This window comes from Ambystoma mexicanum, chromosome 10 (genome assembly GCF_040938575.1).
Source record: "Ambystoma mexicanum isolate Mex_15411 chromosome 10, UKY_AmexF1_1, whole genome shotgun sequence".
Classification (NCBI taxonomy): Eukaryota; Metazoa; Chordata; class Amphibia; order Caudata; family Ambystomatidae; genus Ambystoma; species Ambystoma mexicanum.
Window position 1 is genome coordinate 882,233,761 of NC_090932.1, and position 16,997 is coordinate 882,250,757.

Consider the following 16,997-nt stretch of genomic DNA (forward strand, 5'->3'; position numbering starts at 1 on the left):
CACAGTACCTCCATCCAGACTCTGGGCCATTGGTTGTCAACCACATTTCTCCTCAGTTATTTTGTGCTAAGTTAATGGGCATTTTTCTAGCACTTAGCTGCCAGTGGTATGGTCTTCAGGTGCTGTAGGCTTGTATGCATTGCTGAATGGTTCAGTGTACACAGGAGATTTCTATGATGAAGTGATGTGGAAATACACCATATGCTTATTTTGTGAATTCTGCATTTGGTTTTGTTTTTTTGATATTTTTGTACTCTATGCCCTAATACCAGCAATACGACCGAGGGGTGCGCCTAAACGTGGCTCTACTGACCCCCGGGTTGAGAGTCTAACACCTACCGGGCCGAGGCCCCAAGAGCAGCGTAGGCCTTGTGATCCACATGCAAGAGTCTTGGACGAGGTCGGCCCAGTGGGCTGAGCAACACTCACACTCACAGGCACGTGGCAGGCAGCTTGACAAAATGGCTGCCACGCCAGAAAGGGGCACCCGTCCGATGCCATTCGGCGAAGAACGAGTGTCAAGGTGGAACTGGCCTCAACCAGGTATGTGGCCTACAGTCTGCCCTTCATTTGCCAGGGCAACTTTCCTTTGCATCCATATGGACCAAGTACGCAGCAGCTCCAGCATCCCCCTGCTACCCTGTCTGTACCCCCTCCCACCCCTTTGGCCAGTGAGGCGGTGCTCTTCGAGAAGTTTCTCGGCCTTATGAGGTCTCCTCAGATGGAGGCTATCATCAAAGACGCAGTCAGGGAAGTCCTCCCTGCCATGCTAACGGCACCACAGAAGCCTCCATTGGGCCCCCAGACCCCGGTGCAGCCGCCGCCGCCTCCTCCGGCTCCACCGCCAACTATGCAACCACTGCCGCCTTCTCAGCCTCCAGCTGCGGTCCCTGTAGCCCAGCCTCCGGTGCCATCTACTCCTCCACAAGATCCTCCAGATTCGCAGGATACGGACGAGGAGGAGGATCTGGACACGCCATCCTCAGCCAGGGCCTTCCATGAACGTCTTGCTGGCCTGGCGGAGTACCTGGGCCTCCCCCAACCCGAGGTCGAACAGCCGGCAGAGGGGGTTCCTGCTGAAGTCCTTACAAGACGCCCCTCTGCCAACACGGGGATTCCACTGCAAACAGATGTAGTCTCCCTGGCTGGGTTGGCTCAAGCCCTACTCTGTCCAACCGGTCAACCAATGCCTGGACGCCAAGTACAGACAGAAGGAGGGGGATACTGTTATGCTCACCTGGTATCCACGGGGACGCCATTCAGCCCTGGTTTCTTGATTCGCGCTCTGGACCCCTTCCTGATCCCGGGTGGTACCGTCGATGGAAGTCGGGCCTGAAAGCACAGGAGGACTGGGTTTACGATCAGGTACAGTCTCCTCCCACCTACCCTGGGTTCGACCCGATGGCCCTCTCCTCACTTTGTTATGAAATCTGGCGTGCTCTCCGTCCTGCCTTCTTTGCAGGGGTGTGTAGTCTTCTGCGGGCTTGAGCGACTGAGTTACTTCACTGGTGCAAGCCCGTTCAAGTGTCTTTAAAGGTAGGTCTTTATATGTTGCTGTCCTTGCCTTCCTTTCTTTGTTGTTAATGTCTTTTTTTTACCCCCTTAGGTGAGCGGAGGTTCGGTGTGTCGTGCTGCTTGGATTGAGCTCCTGCCGGAATGGAGGGCGCAAGAAGCGCACTATGATTTGGTAGGTAACGTGCTAAGTGCGGCGCTGTTTTGTCTTTTACTTGCTAACCTGTACTCTTTCTTCCTTTTCAGGTTGCAATGGTCTTCTCTGGTGTGCGAGGTGTTCGGGAACAATGCCGGCCTAGAGGTGCCCAACCAGGTGAGGTTCTCGTGATGACTGAGGCTTACCCCGTAAGTAACCTGTTCTAACGTTGTCTTTCTCTCTCTCCCTTCAGGTTGCTTCGTTCTGGTGCGTTCGCGGTGTCCCGAAGATGCTGATGGCTGGATGGATGACAGCGAGCAGAAGAAGCATGGACGGGCATCGGGCAGACACAGGATGGAATTCGCAGGTAAGTAAGAGTCTAATAATGTTCTTTGTGTCCTCTGCCGGTCCGTCATTTTGATGATCGCCGGTATCAAGATACTGGACTTGGTGAGCGTCACGCTGCTGGCTGCAGAATAACGTGAAGCGTGTTCTGTAGCTTGGGTGTGGTTTAAATAGCCTTCCAGAAAAGTAGTCCAGGTAAGGTAGTAACACTGTACCACACAGTCTGGTTCTAGGAAATAGACTGTGTGGGTGCCTCTGGTTGGCTGCAGGCCCCAAAGAAAAGTAGTCCTTTCAAGGATGTTTCCCATTCCGAACATGAGCCTGGTGCCAAAGGCGCCAGGACTGACTCCAAGAGAGTCCTGGAGGGTAGTGCAAGGCTCCTGAGGCCCCAATGGAACCCGAATTCTGACCCCACCTGGCATGTGGACATGCCTGTGGGGTATCGGGTCAAGGGTCATGACAGATACTCTTGCTCTCAACCCATCCTCAGCCACACTCCTTGGTGATTGCTGCGGCATCACTATACTCCAAGCCTTAGTCGTCCTCAGCCGCCTCCTCCTCTGTGGCGCTGCTAGGCAAGGAGGAGAAGATCTTGGAGGCGTACGGCACGAAGACCTACTCCGCCTCCTTGCACCTGCGTCAGGCCAACACAGAGGCCATGCTGGCTGCCGCCAGCCAACGGTTATGGCGGGAAATTGCAGACTACCTCCTGGAACTCCCCACCCAATGCCAATTATGCTTTATGGCGGGGCTAGCGGAAGCCAAGCTTGTGGCGCATGACCTCATGGAATCCACAGTGGCTCATATCGATACCTCAGGCTGTGCCATCTGCATTGCCACGCTCATGAGGAGAACAGCCTGGCTCCGGGCAACTAAATTCAACCCGATGTCCAGGTGTGCATTCTAAATCTACCTTTCAAGGGGGTGTGGGGGGGGACCTCTTCCACTCCTCTCCGGACGAAGAGCTGGACAAAAAGAAAAGCTCACAAACGGCGAAGTCTTTATCCATTCTTACAAAGACCACGCCCAAATCATACACCAATCTCAGCAGCTCTCGGAGAAGGGCCATACATATGGAGGGTTCAGCGGCTTCCAGGAATGCAGATCCAGGCAGCCGGACCGCTCGCCGTCTCAGAACCGGCGCAAACAACAAAAAGGTGGGGGATGGGGAGGAGAGTAAGGGCTTTTTCCAGTCCCCCTCCTCAGCCTCTGAGGGAAAGAAGGCATGACACGCCCCTTCAGGTCCACGTGTCTACGGTGGGTGGGCAGGCTTGTTCTCCATGCACAATTCTGGCACCAGAATTTCGCGGACCCCTGGATCCACTCCGTAGTATCCTCTGGGTACCGCCTTCCTATCCCAGCCTCTCCCCCCTCCTCCCCTCCACTGCCACAGGTTGCGATAGCAACTCTTTTGGCAGAGATTCGGTTGCTCGTAGAGAGCCAGGCAGTGGAGGAAGTCGCAGCCTCCCAGCGAGGTTTTGGCTTCTACTCCAGGATTTGCGCCATTCAGAAGAACCACCAGGTGGCCTGAGAGTTGTGCTGGACCTTTCCACCCTCAACCTCTCCTTACACCTGCAAAAATTCAAGATGGTTACGCCTGCTCTTATAGCGGAGACATTGGACAAGGGAGACTGGATTTGCTCCCTGGACCTGAAAGACACGTACCTACACGTCCCAATTTGGCAGCCCCATCGTTCTTTCCTACTGTCCAGGATCATGGTCTACCATTTCCAATTCAAAGTCCTCTGACATTCTTGGGACTCATTTAAGACACCTGCTCCGAGAGGGTTTTCCCGTCGGAAGACAAAATCTCGGCAGTCAAGAGGGCCACCGCCCACTTCCTCAGCAGAGAGGGGACCTCGGCATGGTGGTACCAACATCTTCTGGGTCTACTGGCGGTGGTCCTGTTAGCCGTGCTGCACACGAGACTTGGGATGAGGAGGATTCAGCTGCACTTTGCGGCCTCATGGAATCGGGAGCGGGGCTCGCAATCCGAGATGATCGACCTTCAATCTCTCCACCCGTACCTAACTTGGTGGTCCATGGACTGCAACCTACGGACGGACAAGCCCTTTCGACCGCCCTCTCTGCAGGCCACCATCACCACAGACTCCACGCTAGAGGACTGCGCAACCACCCTGGACAATCTCTCGGTCCATGGCACCTGGACTCGACAGGAGCAGGAATACCACATCAATTGTCTGAAGCTGAACGCGATCTGGCCTACCACTTCTCAAGGGAAAGGTTGCCCTCATCCAGACGGACAACTCAACCAGCATGTACTACGTCAACAAGCAGGGAGGCACCAGATCCCCTCCTCTGTGCAGGCTGGCGATCAGCATCTGGGAATGGGCCCTGGAAAATTACATTTTCCTCTCGGCAGTCCACCTCCCGGGGGAATCCAACCTGGAGGCGGACAGACTCAGCAGGCTGGGAGCAGACATTTATGAGTGGCAGCTAAACAACCTCGTTATTCAGGAGGTCTTCAACAGGTGGGGTCATCCCCAAGTGGATCTCTTTGCCACCTGGCACAACAAGAGGTGTGCCCAGTTCACATCCTGGCAGGGTCAGGGCCCCGGCTCTCTGGGCGACACATTTTACCTTCAGTAGACCGGCATGAAAGCCTACGCCTTTCTGCCTACCCCCCCCCCTAATCCACAGGGAAATTTGCAAGATCAAGGAGTCTCACCGACTCTGCATCATTCTAATAGCTCCATGGTGGCCGGCCAGGCCATGGTTTTCGGAACTACTCAGGCTCTCGGAGGTGCCCCCGATACACCATCCGAGGGGCCCAGCACATCTTCTGGTACAGCAGGGGGGCAGCATCATCCACCCTGCGCCAGCCAAACTAGCCCTCACAGCGTGGTACCTGAGCAGGTAACTCTGCGGCACCTTAGCCTTTCACAGGCCAATCTGGAGATCATACAGGGCGCCAGGAAAAGGCCACCAGGGCACAGTACAAAAGCAAATGGACCAGATTCTGCCACTGGGCAGACTCCAGTGGAATCGACCCCTAAGCCTGCAATTTGGATGACCTGCTCTCCCTTTCGGCGCACCTCGCTCATTCGGGCATACAGGTGGACACCTGCCGCACATACCTTGCAGCCACTGGGGCTTATAGGAACTCAGAGGAGGGCATCTTTTCCTCCGCCAACCCTTTAGTCAAACATCTGACTAGTCTTGCTAGGCTCTATCCTCCCGTCAAGAGGCAGCACCTGGTGTGGGACCTTAACACAGTCTTGGGCACCCTGACGCACAAACCATTGAGCCAGTGGCGTCTGTGTACATCAGGCTGGTCACCATCAAGACTGCCTTACTAGTCGGTCTTCCCTTGGCTCGCAGAGTCAGCGAGATCCAGGCGTTGGTCGCTTCTGAACCATATACCACCTTTCACAAGGACAAGGTAGTCATGCGGACGCACCCGGCATTTCTGCCCAAGGTTCTATCTGCATTTCATTTGAATTAAGAAATAGTCCTTCCTATGTTCTCTCCCGATCCCAAGGATGAAGCACAACGATTGCTGCACTGCCTGGATGTCAGGCGCGCCCTAAAATTCTACTTTGCCAGGACCAAGGGCTTCTGCAAGTTGGACGCTCTTACTTCCGGAGGCTCAAGGCCAGGCTATCAGGCCTCTAAGGCCTCCATATCCCGCTGGGTGATCTCTGCCATCAAGGAAGCGTACGAGGCCAGCACAAGCCGCCCCCGGCCAACATGCATGCCCACGCAGTCAGGGCCAAGGCAACGGCCTTCGCATTCCAGCGCCATGTCCCTTGGCAAGTCATAAGCAGGGTGCCACTTGGGCCTCTCCCTCGGCTTTCTACATGCATTACTGTTTGGATGTGGGCTCTAGATCTGATGCAGCTTTCGGATAGGCGGTTCTCAGGAACCTATTTGCTTAAGGACGGTCTCCTCTCCACCCTGGGGCTACAATCAGTTGTTAGTGCCCATACAGAATGGAGGAAAGGGGACGGTACGTAAGAGTAATCATAAGTTACTCACCGTAGTGACTTAACGTACTCTTAGTCCAAAGACTCCTTTCCTCCATTACGTCCCACCAACCCCCCCCCCCCCTAATAATACCGGTGTCATTAGGCAATGTTAAATGCATTGTCGATGCGTCAGTGGGGGCTGAGGTGTGGCGCCGGAGGGTGTAGTCGTGGCAGTGCATACTCCGTGCTCCGTGCCCCCACGCGCCTCTAAATTTAAAGGGGAAGAAGGTTTTTTCTGGTGAAAAAGGTTGTTTCCCGTCCCTTGGAAGGGACGCCTATACAGTATGGAGGAAAGGCGACTATGGACTAATAGTACGTTAGTCACTACGGTGAGTAACTTAATAATTATTGTTTTCACTTTGTTACAGTACTGGAGTTTTTAGGTGCTTTATTTGTACCTTCTAGGTACAAAAACATTTATAATTTTTATCCCTGCGCATACATTAGTAGTGACTGCTGGACTACTATTGGAAGGAAGACACCACAAACTATTAACTAGAGAACAGTTTGCACTGGTCTGAGTTCCATTTTAGATTGAGCTGACTCAGCATCTTGGATATTTATGAGCGCAATAATGGTTGTGCACTTGAGCTATGCAATACCAAAATTGGCTATCAGCAAGTTGGCCTATTTTGAACCAAATATTAGTCGCCATCATTGCTAGCACTTTATGGGCGTTGCAAAAAGCCCCCAGTTCACTTTGTTAAACCAGATTGATAAAGAAAAAATTTAAAAATACTCCGTAGGCGCCCCTCTGCGAGAACGAACACGGCCCATTGACCTGTTCTTTGGGAAGGTACCCACTCGAAGTCCGCAGCCACACTTTAGCTCACTGTACCTTTCACAGATGGGAAATAGCCATTTGCATATCAGTCTGTGTCCTGCCCAAATGGGCAGTCTAGCACTGAAAAGCTATGGCAATTCCCTTCTGAACAAGAGTACCAACAGCAACCCCATACACGTGTTTTAGCCTTGTTTGGCCTCATCAGTGAGGTGGAGCTTGTACCTCTCTGAGCACAGTGAGCAAGGGGTCCACTTCTGGATCACCTTAGGAAACTTAGGGTGACTAAACTTAAGAACAGGTCCTTTAGCCATGTTCTTACTCAAAGAGGGGCGCCTATGGACTATTTTTTGACAGATTGATAAAGATCTTGATTGACAACGCATTTTCATCTTCATGAAACAGTTACACGTCTGAAGGCTTAATGTATGCACAGGTCCAGATTTAGGGTCTGGCACAGTATGCAGTGATAAAAGGGGATGGGTGAATGAGGTGGAGAAATGTTTACCGCAATTGCAGCTGGTTTAGAGATGTGGCCGGTGAAAAGTTGTTTTAAATGTGGGGCAGGGCTTCTAATTTACACACAAAATGAAAATGGTGGCGCAACTCAGATTCATGCAAGCACACTTTCCAACGTAACATCCAGAGCTGCATGTTCTGAAATGAGGTGGATGAATAACCTTGCAGTTGGGCTTGGGGTGAGGAAAGGTGAATGGAGGTTTCCGAAAGGCACTCCTTGATGGTCTGAAAATAAAAAATAAAAACGACTGCAAAGTGGAGGGTCCTGTGAGGCTTTCCGGAGTGCAGTATCAACTAAGTAAAGGGGTTAATTATGAATGGAACAGGGGTATGGGGGGAACAGCAGAGTAAGAGGAAAAGGCTACAGGTGGATAGGAGAGCATGGGTTGGGAAAGCAAGCAAGCATAATAAAACTAGCTCAAAGAATGGCTGTGGAAAAAGAAGCATTGGTATTTCCTTAGGGTGGACAGGGTGTAATTCGGTAGTGGCGCATTGGCAAAATATTTGTGTCAAACTGTTATGGGTAGGGGACAGAGGGTCCTGGTTTCCAACACCAGCTTCTCCACATGACCAATTATCTGATCCTGAGAAAATCATTGATTCCTTCTGTGCCCCAGTTCACTTCATTGGTAATATTGTAAATCTGTACACCAGTGACTGCTTAAGAAATACTAAAAAAGAGAGCCTGATGCTGTTTGTGGAGATAGACTTGCAATCCAGTGCCCCTGGTGTAGATTTTAGATGGTCCCAAGCATGTTTTACTCCTTTGTGCCTTTTTAGTGCATCATATAACAAGAAAATCCAGTCGGAAAATAGCGGGCAAACGAATCACAAACAAATTCTTCCCTGATGCGATGCCATTTGGTTTCAGCACATCCATGTTTGCCATTCTACTTTTCTGTTCTTTATGGCCTGTAGTTCTGGTAGAGCGCTGTAACTGTTCTGGTAGAGTGTCTTTGTATCTGTGCTGCAGACCAACTCCAGCCTTCAAGAGAATAACTATAGCCGCAAGACAGTGTGTCAAGCTGCTGGAGATGAAAAGTTGTATTCAAGGAGGAAAGGCCAGCTGCACCACGTGCACAAAAAAAAACAAATATATAAAATAATGTGCTTTTGCAAATTAAAGAAAGACAAATGCCTGTGTGGTGGAACAGTACACTGGTGAATGAAAGCCTGTCAGCCTTTGGCAATATGAAGAGTTTGTTGCTGGTGAGAATATATAACATGGGTTATTTTATGCAACCGGCTTGCTTTCATTCTGGATCTAAGATCAGAAATAAAAAGGTTATATATATGGTGGCTGGAGCTGCATGTTGAAAAACAGGTTCTCTGCTTAGAGGGGTGGCACCAAAAGGAGGGCTCTCTCAGCAGATACCGACAACCCCTTGTTAATTACGGGATTGAAAAGACTTTTCTCTGCTGGGACCCAAACAATGAAGCTCCCAGGGAAGGTGTGAAGAGGGCAATATAACTTCACTCAAGGGAGAAACCCCTACCATTCTCTAAAGGAAATGACAATTGGCAGCAGTTGAGGGACAGAAAAAAAAATTGACCCAGGAACAAAGACTCCCATTTGTTCCCAAAGACTATTTCAGGAATAAACTTTAAAGACTTCTATCTTTGCAGCAAGACTTTGAAAAATTGTAACAATGTCGCTGTTTAAAAGTTTTTTTTGTGTGCTTTCTTTAGATATTTGCTAGAAATCATTGATACCTCCGGGGCAGAAAGGGCAAGGTATTGAGGATAAATCGAAAAGTATCAATGTTGAAAACATAACATTTTGTACATACATCCCTTGGTATAATTCGCATCTGTGTAGAAAGTTATGCAATTTTAGGGGAATCTTTAATGCTAAAAATTACCAAAATGTATCAGAAGGGAGAAACAAGGTCCCACAGACCTGAGGATTGGACTGATATGTGCTGCACATAATATGTAACCTGTGTATATAATTTACTAAGATTTTGAATTTTGTAAATGACTTTTTAGTAAAATCAGATTTTAAGTAAGGAAAATGTGGGAGACATTTTTGGACATTTTTGGACATTGTAAAACTCACCTCATAAATCTGACATCATTCCCTTGGAAATCCAACCAGTTGAGAGCAAGTCGGAGACTAGCACCCCTGCCCAATACAATTAGTTGAGGGGCGTGCTTGGTTAACCCTGCCAAGCCTATACTTTGATGATGTCATTATGCACTATAAAAAAGGGTCCCTGACGAGACTCTAGACACACACTCTTCTTGATTTCCTGCGCAGCGTCATGTTCCTGTTTTCTTTCATCTTGCACTGATCCAGATTCAACTAGCAGGCCAAGCATTGCTGACCCTTCCACCAAGGCCTCAATTCTAACATCCCAATACCCAAAGGCAGAAGCAGTGGTATTTTTGTGGGAAGCCTCCTGATACCAGCTTGGCTTGTGGCCCACCAATTGCTGCCCAATAACTGCACCAAGAGGTACCTGTGCCATCCTGTGACTAGAACTATCATTTGGTATCCAGTCACTGCCCAGCTGATCCTGTCCCGCTGATTTTGTCCGGCTGTCCTTTGTTAGTCCAGATCCGTGTGGTGACCAGAACGCTGACGGTCCGAAACTCCTAAACTAAAGTGGACTGTGAGTATCAATAAAATCCCATAGAAATCCATAGTATACCTTGCCTTGCTTTGTCCTTGGTTCCCCTCTCTAAGTCATCCTATTCTGACCCCGATATCCTGTTAAAATTGTCGGCATTATTTGTGAAGCCCTGCCTTTGATTTCGAGTGCTAGCACCATCTCTTTAATAATTCTGCCTTGTGTAGTCCTAAGCCATTAGTCCTATTTCGAGTGATCTGACTGGTTGCGCCAGAGTTGGTCGCTGGGGTGTCGGGGTTGAAATCTCGAATCAACCCTGCCTCTACTGTGTCCCTCTTTGGTGGCCTAGCCTGAATACTCTAGGGTAGAGTAAAACTATTCTTGCCACAACTGATTTTCTTTCCTTTTTCACGCCTTCATTTACTCAAAGTGCACCTTCTTGGATCTTGCATAACTCATTCAATTTACCAGCTAGAGACTTAATTTGACTTCCATATTGTACCTGTGATCTATAGCTAAACCCTGACAAAATATCAGTGTATTTCAGCCGTTTTTATTAAGAATCGTTTGGGTAATATCAGGCGGGAATTGCAAAGTTTGCAAAGTTTCCCACGTGTCATTTTGCTGCAACCTGTTTTAGCCCTGCCACTCATTTTTTAACTGTATGCTTATGGTAATCCCTTCCTTGTGATTTTCAGTGTCTTTGGATTGTTGCTTTAGTGAGGAATTATATTTGCTTCAAGGTTTTTAACAAATTCATTATTTAATTGTCCCTTTCCGAGTGTCATTTTGCAACATTGCACGGGCCTTAAAATCTGTTTTTCTCTTATTTGGGGAGGCAAGGTCAGATTTGAATTCTGTTTCCTATTGGTCATTCCCAATTACCTTCTGCTTCTGTTCATCCACTCCGAATTGATTATTTGTGGGTGGAGGGAACATTGCAGCGTGAAATTGTAACTATAGTGCTATCTTAACTAAACCAAAAGTGCTCCTATTTTGCTGTGTTTATGTGCCACTAGTAAGTTAACCCCAGTGCATTGCTCACATTCTCATTGTTTTTATCCCTCCATTGGTGATTGCTGCCCCATATTAAAAACTATGATTTATTTTTCAAATAAATATATTTTACCAACCAGTCTGGTTCATGTTCCATTGTGACCCGGGGTATTTGAAAAGGGAGTGTGATATGAGTGGTGTACCATCTCAATATTGAATCTAAAATAAAAAAATAAGCATTTCAGTGGTGCGCTGCATACTGGGCCGAGACTAAGGTGTGCGTCGCCTGATTGAAATCCTTAACAAATACAATATGAATGGTGGTTTGGAGCCATTGCACTGCACCATGAGCTGGTGCTGCTCCACCATAGCCACGGCCAAAAGGTGCCAGTTCTTCCCTACTAGACGATCCAACAACTTAAGGCAGCAGATGGTATACATCAGTGTGAGCAAAAGGTAATTGCCATCAGGATGCCATATTCTTGAAAACACGTGTTGCTGCTATTCCTTTCGTGTAATCTACTACATAGGTCCATCCTAATTCTATCCATACATTTTCAGTTGAAGTACTTAAGTAGATGCAATGCCTTTCGCAAGCAACAACTACCACGAAGTTGCCAAATACCCATGTTTCAAAGCCGTAACAAAAGCCACCACCCTGTGCTTGTATGCTTCGAAAAACTGAATGGTAGAGTCCACTTTACTAAAATGTAATTCCCTGTCAGTCATATTTGGTGAAGTTTTTACAATAATGAACTCGTGGTGCTCTTTCCAGTTACGTTTATTACAAAGTATCACAAGGATCACTGGAATGGTATTTTTATCTTTTCGTCCGAGTGTGCCCATCTGTATACCACTTAAAAGCACACATTTTACGCTTGCTGCTAAAGATCACGTTTACTTTTGGAGTAGTTCATAGAGTTTAAGGGCAGGTTTTCAACTTTTGGCATCGCCCCATGTACTCCAATGAAAGAATGATCAAATATTAAATTATCAAGCCTAAACATTGCACAATAGTGTGGACTAATTTAGAGTGAAAGGTGTGTCCCATCCCAGAGTGCCATAGAGTTCTGCAAGGTATAGATTAAAACCTAGTGTGAGAAACAAGAAGGTTCCTCACCCACTAGTCCCTGGTGGATTTGTCATTCAGGTGGCCAGGACACGGCCATCGCTTTTAGATCCTGTTCCTGGGGTGGACCAGAGCAGGAGGATCACCTGGGTAAGGAGTCTTCTGGGAGTGGGACACCTCATAGTGAGATGCAGTAGCCCCTTCCCTGTAACACCTTTACCCCATCCTACCAGGTAGGATATTTAGGAACTTTGCCCCCCCTCCTTTACAACACAAACACATGGACAGCCCGCTAAAGTATACCTGACGTGTCCCAATACAATGGTCAGACAAGGTCAGGCAATTACTAACCATCACACACCTGACTCACATTAAGCTTCCCCACACAGATAAAAGGCAGTGCACCAGAACACACACTGAGTGAGGCAAAAGCACATGAGGAAACAGCAATTTCGAGTCGGCAGCTGAACCAGAGCAGAAAGACAGCAAAACAGGAGGGGATCACAAGGAGGGAAATTCCCTTGACCTTTCTGACAAGGAACCTTTACTTTCAAGAAGCCTCAAGATTGCAAAGCGTAAGACCAGGAACCCAGGCTGAGGCATTCTACGTTCTGTGTCGGCGATACCCGGGTCCCTCCCGTGTCGGTAATCAAGGCGGGGAGAATCAGCAGCCGCTGTGGTAGCGTCCTTGGCTCCAAGAACAAAGCAGCGTCAATAAAATTAACACAGACGATGAGTTGGGGGGGACTGACACAAGACCGGTCTGTGTTGAAGCCAAGGTTGCAAGCGGCAACATTGTATGGCGAGTGCTGAAACGAACATTGTTTGAAACGCTTGTGATAAGACTCAAATAAAGTTGAACTGCTGATGAGTGATTGAACTTTGAAACCAAGATACAATACCTTTGATGGTGGTCTGGCACTGTGTGTGCGCTCAATCAAAGGTCTCTGTAAAGTATCCAGCTGGGAAAGGGCAAAAGTGAAAGAGTTGTAAAGAATTTGTGAATCAGTGGTCCTGCAATGGGTCAAGCAAAAATCCTGCGCAGAGTCGAAAGTCTTCGATGTTGATACATTAAAGAAAGTTTTTTTAGTGGGTCTGAGCCTGGTGGAGGGGAACCCAGGGTGAACAGTGAACCACCCTAGAAATTGGATACGAGAAAATCCTGAGAACATTGTGTCAAAGTCGGTCTGAGCCCAACCGAGGGGGACCCGAGGTGAATAGTGAATCACCTGAGAAATTGTGGGCGTGTTAAATCCTATGAAGAAAGAAACTTTGTCACATCAGGCCCTCTGAAATAAGAGACTTTGAATGGCAAAGAAACTTGCACAGAAGGACCTGATGCTGAGGTTTTGAACTGCATCCTCAGGCTAGAGATGCCAGAGAGTGTGCTAAGCTTGTGTGTACCGCCTTGTCCCTTGTTGAAAACGTGGGAAAGGTGAGCCAATGGCTCACATATCCTGACATATCATTTCCTGAACACTTTTCTTTTGCATAACATTGTTTCCCACACTATTTGTATTTAAGGATAGGCTATAGATGTATTAGTGTAGGCCTTTTTATTTTGACAAGACACCAGTAGGACTGCGTTATTGTTTGATGGTCGTAGCTTGCTCCCATCTTTAGATTTAGGATTAGATAGACGTTTTTCAAACCCAATTGAAGTTCAATAAACAGCCTTGAAATCTGATCACTTGTGTCTGCCTTACTGTTTGATACCATGCCTTCCTTACTATAGTAATGCTAATATCACACCCCTGCTTACGTTCCCTATATGTAGCTGTTCTCTGTGGAACTCTATCCCTATGACCCAACCTAACTCTCCCCCTGATGTTAGTGTTAAAAGGTAATTATTATATCATTGTTAATAGCCCCATCGGTATCCCCATTTCTTCCCTAAGGAATAGAGCAATTTGTGGTCAAAAGCAGAAGAAATTACACAAATGCTATAAATCGTTTATTTGGTTTTTATTATAAGCTACTTGTTAGTCAAAATATTAGAAGAGGTTCCATGACCTCATACAGCCCTCCTTAAAAAGGGGATGGGGTTGTACTTGATTCAATCCATTCAGGCCATTGTTGAAGAAGGATTTAAACCAAATATTTAGGCGAGACATTAAGCATGCCTAGTAATTGATAATCACGCAGATCAATTGCAACTTCTTTTTGTATTTAATGGGATTACAATAGGTTTTGCCAAAGATGCAGGGATGGCTCGTCCATAACTGGTGACCGTGCACAATCAGTTACCCATTATTGACGCGCTAAACCAGCCCAGTGAAAACACTAAGCTCTCCCCTAGCTACTTACTGAAGCAGAGGGGAGCACTCCTAAGATGGCCAACTATCAACAGGAAATGTGGTTTCCCTTTTGACAATTTGGTTTGCCCGGTCACATGCCCAATGAGTCATGCAAGGCAGGGCGTGTTTTGCTTCCACAGTCTTGCATTGCACATTGGGATGCAGACTGGGAAAGGGCATGTCTGAATGTGCATAGGGGTTGCTCCTGTGCCGCCCTGCACATTCGGATGGCGTGGGACATTGGGCTTGGAGCGTTCAGTCTCCTCTGTGCATATACAGGAACTAGGAAATGTTCCCTGCCTCACGATTTCTGTTTGTGCTGCATCAGAACCAAAGGGCCGTCTTGTATGGCGTGAGGGGCAGAATTCAGACCGGGGCTGGCGCTAAGAAAAAAGTATAAGAATAAATTAAGGTATCTATGCGTATATTAATGACATTGTGGCATCATACTTTTTACTGGGCATCAAGGCTAAAGCAAACAAGTGTTATTACATGGCTAGTCTGGCCTACAATTGTGCAGCCAGTTGAGGAGCAGAGTTTGCACCAGGGCTGAAGGGATGTATGCATATGAGAATGACCACATCTATAATGTATGGTTGCTCCTGTGACTGAGCGAGTTAATGCTGTGTGAAAGCTGTATGAATGGTATGTGAATGAGCAAGTGAATCCTATGTGTGATTGTGTGTGCTTGCGATTGAGCCGGGCCACGTGGCTTCTCATTTGGGATGGGGGGGGTTACCATATGCATGGGCCTATAGTAATTGGTCCAAAAAAGGGTGTAGGTCAGAAGCCACCAGCCATCCCTTTCATTGGGAAATTCCAAATATGTCAGTTATTGTTTTTTCTTTCGAGAGATAGGGAAAGAAATGAGGTTAGAATATAATTTCCGGACAGAGACTGCATTTATGTTGAGACCTTCTGACACCTAGACATCCTGACACGTAGCTTTTTTATTTGTTTATAAGAAGAATAGGGTTTAGCGTCCCCAGGCATAGCGAAAGAGTAGGCCTTTGTTTTGAAAGAATAAAAGACTTCAAAACATGCCTCTGTCTCCTGATTCTGTACTACCACAGAACTGCAAAAGCAGAGACGATTGTTCTGTTCTAAGGGTGAAGTGCATGCAAATTCCAGCCCTTGACACACATTAATAAAGTTGACTCTGTTTAAAGTCTACTAATGCTATATTGGACAATTTTAAAAAGGGGGTATGGGTACCCCTCTACCGTCAGCCTACACTACCCAATAACCTGTTCCCTGGGTCCAATACCACGTTTTATCTCACTACCTTTCAAAGAGGAGGAATATCCATTTGTATATCAGTATGGTCCCACCCACTTGGGCGGTTAAACACCGAAATGCTTGGCAATTCTCCTCAGAACAAGAGTACACACTGCAACCCCATAGACTTGTTTGGGCCTCATCAGTGAGGTGAAGCTTTGGCTCTCTAAGCACAGTGAGCAAGAGGTCCGTGTCTGGATACCAAGGGCAACTTAGGCTGAATCTCCAAGTTCCAAAAAATAAAATATAAAAAAAGGTCTGGGAGACGCTCTACTGAGAATGAACATGCCCAAATAGCCTGTTATCTGGGAACGTGCCCACTATGGAGAATCTACAACAATATTTTAGCTCACTGTACCTTTCACAGAGGTGAAATACTATTTGCATATTAGTCTGGTCCCACCCACTTGGGCAGTCCAGCACCGAAACGCTAGGCAGTTCTCCTCTGACAAAGAGTACCAACAGCAACATGTGACAAATCCTCAATGTCGTCCATTCCACACTAGGGGGAGCCCCTTCCCGTGAGGACAGGAAGGTTAGGCTGCTACCTGATAGTCCCCCTGGGGGTGGATCTCATCGGGAGGGATCCCCCCTGTGGGACTAGGGATGTCCATAATACATACCAACCCCCCTCATCCCCTAGGCACAGTAAGCCAGCCCCCCACACTTCCATGTACTTATGTAGAGTGAATAGTCCAACCCATATGAGAGCCACTGAGATGAGGAAGAGTAGGGACTACTTGCCTGAAGTATGCTGGAAAACTGGGACGAGGAAGAGTCCAGCAAACCCAATAGAGTGTGACCATATTCATGCCGGGACAAAGATGTACAGAGCCATGAAGAGTGCCCTGCGAAACCAAAGTGAGCATACTAGTCTATACTGACACTGGGAGCATAAAGACAAGGGAGGGACTCCTGAGAGAACCTAGCCTTCCCTGGAGGAACCGCAAGTGCAAGTACAGTGTGGAAGCTGGTCGGGATGCCGAGCGAGGAGCTGGAAGGTCAAGACCCGGTCCAGGATGGAAGAACCAGACGGCAAGTGGGTGGACAGAGGCTACACGCTCTCCGAAAGCCGTGGAAGCACAGAGTGAGAATACTGCACCACAAAATGGGGAGATTGGTACTGCGGAGCCGCTGCAGACCGGAGGAAGTCTCTGAACGCCCCAAGAACCCCCTCATCAGGTGAGATGAGGCGCTGCCTCTCTAAGCACAGTGAGCAAGGTGTTCAAGTCTGCATTAACCTGCGTAATTTAGGGTGAACTTTATTGGCCAGTTACTATTTATTTCACAAACATTCTCCAATTTGTGTTTCTCATATAATCTTGTCAGACCTTTGCACTCCAGCTGCAGTGTACCAAACTCATAACTTTAAGGTACAAAGTTGTACTGTGCATGTCCACAAACTGGTATGAATTAAAACATAATAATGCAGCCTATAGAACGAGTGGATTAATGTTTGTCTCGATGGCAATCTTCATATTCAAAGATATTTAATATTTATT

At 47.7% G+C, this 16,997-nt stretch overlaps 1 protein-coding gene across 27 annotated transcripts in view; it reads left to right on the forward strand.

Annotated features, from left to right (window-relative positions):
* Window positions 1–16,997, forward strand: part of DLG1 (discs large MAGUK scaffold protein 1) — a 2,685,689-nt gene that overhangs the window by 1,339,462 nt on the left and 1,329,230 nt on the right. The window lies entirely within an intron of this gene.